The sequence below is a fragment of the Xyrauchen texanus genome, chromosome 23, assembly GCF_025860055.1.
Source record: "Xyrauchen texanus isolate HMW12.3.18 chromosome 23, RBS_HiC_50CHRs, whole genome shotgun sequence".
Lineage (NCBI taxonomy): Eukaryota > Metazoa > Chordata > Actinopteri > Cypriniformes > Catostomidae > Xyrauchen > Xyrauchen texanus.
This window is the reverse complement of record NC_068298.1, coordinates 2,771,492-2,776,375: the sequence shown is the minus strand read 5'-3', so window position 1 is coordinate 2,776,375 and position 4,884 is coordinate 2,771,492. Positions and strand designations below refer to the sequence as shown.

The 4,884-nt window shown below is 42.3% G+C and overlaps 1 protein-coding gene across 1 annotated transcript in view; it reads right to left on the bottom strand.

Annotated features, from left to right (window-relative positions):
- Positions 1-4,681: 4,681 nt before the first annotated feature.
- Positions 4,682-4,884, bottom strand: part of LOC127663408 (protocadherin beta-15-like) — a 9,873-nt gene continuing 9,670 nt past the window's right edge. Inside the window, exon 4 of the mRNA XM_052154988.1 lies at positions 4,682-4,884. This exon is cut by the window's right edge and continues 1,030 nt beyond it. The gene's annotated coding sequence lies outside the window, so the exon portion shown is untranslated.

Below are 4,884 nucleotides of genomic sequence, written 5' to 3'. Positions count from 1 at the left end.
ATAGATAAAACTAATCAAACAAATAAATTCATATAGAAGAGAAAATGAGAGACACACCACTGCTTATTAAACTACAGACGGCAACACCACCAAAACTCCAACAAAACACAGTTTTGTCAAGCCCATTGTGATGTCATAATATCTAGAAGCGGGTTTAGAACCTAACAGGAACAACCAAAGGGAGTCAACTGGGATTGGTGTTGCCATAGTAACAACTACAGCAAGGACAAGGTCAAACTGCAGAGGTTCTATAGGCTAGAAGTTAAAGGCCAGTGCCTAGCTGAAACAAACCCCTTCAGTTTAGAAACTAACCTTCTCTCATCATTTACTCTCCCTCATGCCATCCCAGATGTGTTTGACTTATTTTATTCTGATGAACACAAACAGATTTTTAAAAGAATATCTCAAGCACTAAGAATTGCAATCGCGCTAAAAATCATGATCGTGCCAAGGTCGTGCTGATGTCATGATTTATAGTGTAAAAGGAGTTACATTTTAGTCTGTTCTCACCCAAAACTGATTGGATTTCTTCAGAAGACTTGGATTAAACCACTGCACTCTTATGGATTACATTTATGCTGCCTTTATGTGCTTAAAATCTTGGTCACCATTTACTTGCATTATATGGACCTGCAGAGTGGAGATATTCTTCTAAAAATCCCTTTAAGTGGTCTTTTGCACTGTATTTTCTTTGCTTATTTATATGAAGTTAAAGGAGGGGCCTCATTGCTGACTACTAGGTGAACGTCAGGACAGGTACAACATGAGCAAAGTTGATTAAGTTTGATCCCTAAATTTGATCTTTCCGTCGCCTCTTTTCAAAAGGATGTCATTGCGTAAGTATGACTGTATGAGCCCCTCTAATTCGTGATCTGTAGTCTAGAGAGGGACATGTCCCTCCGTTTCACGGGCCCTCAGAGAGATGAACTTCGATTTAGAGAAGTGTGTTAGCACCATGGAGACGGTTTCTTCATTAGCATTTGAAATCTGAAAGGACACGTAGCAAACCTAATTACCCCTCTCAACTTGACATTCTGAATTCACTTCCTGGGGAAATTAAAATGGAAAGGGCACGTGAGAGATTGCGTCCAGGTGTGGCATTTTTAACCGGGGGTCTTTAATTAAATTTATAGTTGAGATGATGGATATTTGTGTTTGTTTAGTCAATGAAGCAAGTCTATTCTCTGTTGGTTGGAAACGGGTGATATAAGTAAGCTGATTAGCATAAGTTGGCATTTCCGAAAGTGGCCTGGATCGTTTTAATTCCTCGTGCTGAGAATGTCTTTTTCCAACGACAATGCAAGAACTAGTTAAGAAAATAAGCTTTGAGTGGATTGGCCTGAATATATGGAGTAATATAGTCCTCACCATTGTAAAGCAATCAAACTGTCGGCCATCTTTGAAACGCTCTCAGGAGGCTGCTTGAATCTACTTGAATTGAGAAACATCGAAATCTCAAAAACGGTCGGTCAAGATTACGATCAAAGAACATATTTAAAATCAGCAATACAATTTTGACAATACTGGAATCATAAATTGTGATTATTTCCCTCATATTGTTAATGCACATGCACAATCTCGAGTTGATTGACAGGTGATGTCTGTATCTAAAAGGTGATTGGCTCTTTTAACTGTACAGCCGTGGCCAAAAGTATTGGCAGTGACATCAATTTTGTGTTTTACAAAGTTTGCTGTGTCAATATTTGTAGATTATTTTATCACATGTTTCTATGGTATTCTGGAAAACAATGATAAGCATTTAGTGACTTTTAAAGGCTTTTATTGGCAAAAACACTCACTATATGCAAAGAGTCAATGTTGACCATTGTTCTTCATAACCTCTGCAATTCACTCTGGCATGCTGGAAAACGCACGGATCATCATCAAATTGCTCCTGGATCGTTGGGAGAAGTTGCTCTTGCAGGATGTTTTGATACCATTCTTTATTCAGTGTTTTTGTGCAGGATTGTGAGCGAGCCCACTCCCTGTGATGAAGAGCAACCCCACACATGGATGGTCTAAGGACGCTTCACTGTTGGCACGACACAGGACTCATGGTAACGTTCACCTTTTCTTCTCCAGACTATCGATCCTCCAGATGTCCCAAATAGTCGAAAGGGGGCTTCATTATAGAAAATATCTTTGCACCAGTCTTCTGCTGTCCAATCCTTGTACTTCCTGCAGAGTTTCAGTCTGTACCTTAATGTTTTTCTTAAAGAGATGTGGCTTCTTTGCTGCCCTTCTTGACACCAGGCCATAGTCCAAATCCTTCACCTCACTGTGCGTGCAGATGCGCTCACACCAACCTGCTGCCAATATTGAGCAAGCTCTGCACTTGCTGGACACTCTGGGACGTCCTGAAGCCTTCTTCACTGCAGTTGAACCTCTCTCCTTGAAGTTCTTGATGATCTTGATGTAAATGGTTCTTTCAGGTGCAATATTCTTTGCAGCAATTTCCTTGCATGTGAGGCCATTTTGATGCAAAGTGATGATGGCTGCACGTCTTTCTTTAGAGGTAACCTTTGCGAACAAGAACACAATGATTGGAAGCACTTCTTCCCTCCTTTTATAGCATCAGTCTGCTCTTATAATCCAATCAGAATGATCGAGTGATTTCACCTGATTAGTACTCGTTCACATCTTCCCAGGTGATGCTGATATGATTAGTGAAATGATGTTAGCTGGTCATTTTGTGCCAGGGTCAAAAAACTGTGAAATTTGCGTTTTTGTGAGAGAAAAAATTTGGCCAATAAAGCTTTTTGCAATTATTTAAAATGCATCTGATCACTCTGCACAATAATCTAGAAACAATGTGAATCAACACCACAACAACTGAAGCAGAACATTTTGTGAAACACAAAATTTATGTCACTGCCAATACTTTTGGCCACAGCTGTACCTTTCTACATGCGTTGGGCATTCCAATTTCTCCCATTCATTTTAATAGAAGTGGCCCATCTCTGCTAAATAATCTCTGGCCTTACCTGCCCACAGGCAGCATATTGAATCCATACATCAAATAATCTCCGGTTAGAGAATTTATTAAAGGTACATGGGTTCAATGCAAGTTAAGCTCAGTCAACAGCATTTGTGGCATAATGCTGATTACTCAACAATAAATAAATAAATAAATACATTATTTTGACCTCCCTCCTTTTCTTTAGAAAACAAAAATGGCACTTACAGTGGAAGTCAATGGGGCCAATTTTTGGAGGGTTTTAAAGGCAGAAATTTGAAGTTGATAATTTTACAAAAGCACTTACATTAATTCTTCTGTTAAAACTTGTGAATTATTTGAGCTGTAATGTTGTTAAATAGGCCGCTATGTTGTTAAGGTAACAAAGTTGGAGAATTTGATGAAACTTTACACAGATAAGGTTTGTAAGAGATCTTAACACACTAAAAATGATGTTAACATGCCCATTGTTCTTGTGGTTATACTTTTGAAAAAGTGAGTATTTTAACGTTTACAGAATGCCTCATTGACTTCCATTGTAAGTGCCTCACTGTAACCGTATGTATAGCGGAGGAGGGCAGTGCCGGGCTGGAACAACGCATGCCCGGTCCCCAATCAGCCTGATGGGGGCGCATAAGGGATAAAGGTGGCCGGTGAGGATAGTTCGAGAGAGTGCGAGAATAACAGGCAGATGCTCTGTGTGTGTGTTTATGTTTGTGTGTTTTTGTTTACGTTTATTATTAAACTATTATTTATGTTGTCAAGCCGGTTCTCGCCTCCTCCTTTCCCTTAACCCGCGTTACATTGGTGCCGAAACCCTGGAGGGATGCTCGTCGCGGAGTCCTCGACACTGCTATCCACCGAGGGGAGCGCCGCTGCCATCCGCCGGGGGACAGAGTAGCCCGACCGTGCGGATGCGGATAACGGCCGTCGTCCACGAGGTGAGTGGTGACTTGACTCCCCGACCGCCTGGAGTGAAGGAGCCACTGCCAGGGGCGTAGAAGTGCCCTATCGTTCCCAAGAAACAAGGAGGGTTCGTGAAGACCGCCTGGAGTGGTAGGGCCGCTGCCAGGGGCGGAGGAGTGTCCCCACGAGTCGCCAGGAACGCGGAGGGGCGTTCTGTCCGCCGGGGGTCGTAGGTCTGACTCCGGATCCGCCCGGAGAGGAGCAGCTGCCGTCTGCCTGAGAGGGTGGAGGAGTGATCAAGAACCACACAACGGTGCATCAGAGAACTGGTGTGTGAGTTTATATCTCTCTCTCTCTCTCTCTCTCTCTCTCTCTCTCTCTCTCTCTCTCTCTCTCTCTCTCTCTCTCTCTCTCTCTCTCTCTCTCTCTCTCTCTCTCTCTCTCTCTCTCTCTCTCTCTCTCTCTCTCTCTCTCTCTCTCTCTCTCTCTCTCTCTCTCTCTCTCTCTCTCTCTGTCGCTCCGTGTTGGCCTTTCCCTCACCTGTTTTGTTGTTGTTTTTGCCCTCCTGTCTCCTCCCAGGTCGAGCAAGGCGAGGATGACCCTGCCGGCAGATGGGGTGCAAGGCACGCATGCAACGTGATGATGTCATGAAAAAAAAAAAAAAAACAACCGGTTTGAACGGCAGTGACTTTATGAGCTAATTCTCTAAACAAAACGTTTCTATTTCCTGTCAAATATAAATCACAACACTGCAGTTTTATTTCAGAAAAAATATTTAATTCATATATTTGTATGTACACACACAGAATGAATGGACTTCACATCCCGTATGAGGCAGTAATGTGTGTTTAAACCTGATCCAGCTGTTCCTTCATCATAAAGACGTCGATGCCGAATTTAATTTTGGTGGGTTCACTTTCTCAACATGGACCACTGTGTTGATTTATACGCTCACACCATGTGCAAAGGGTGTGCAGTTATCACATATGGCTGAAATGATTGTCAAAGTAACAGTAGGAAAA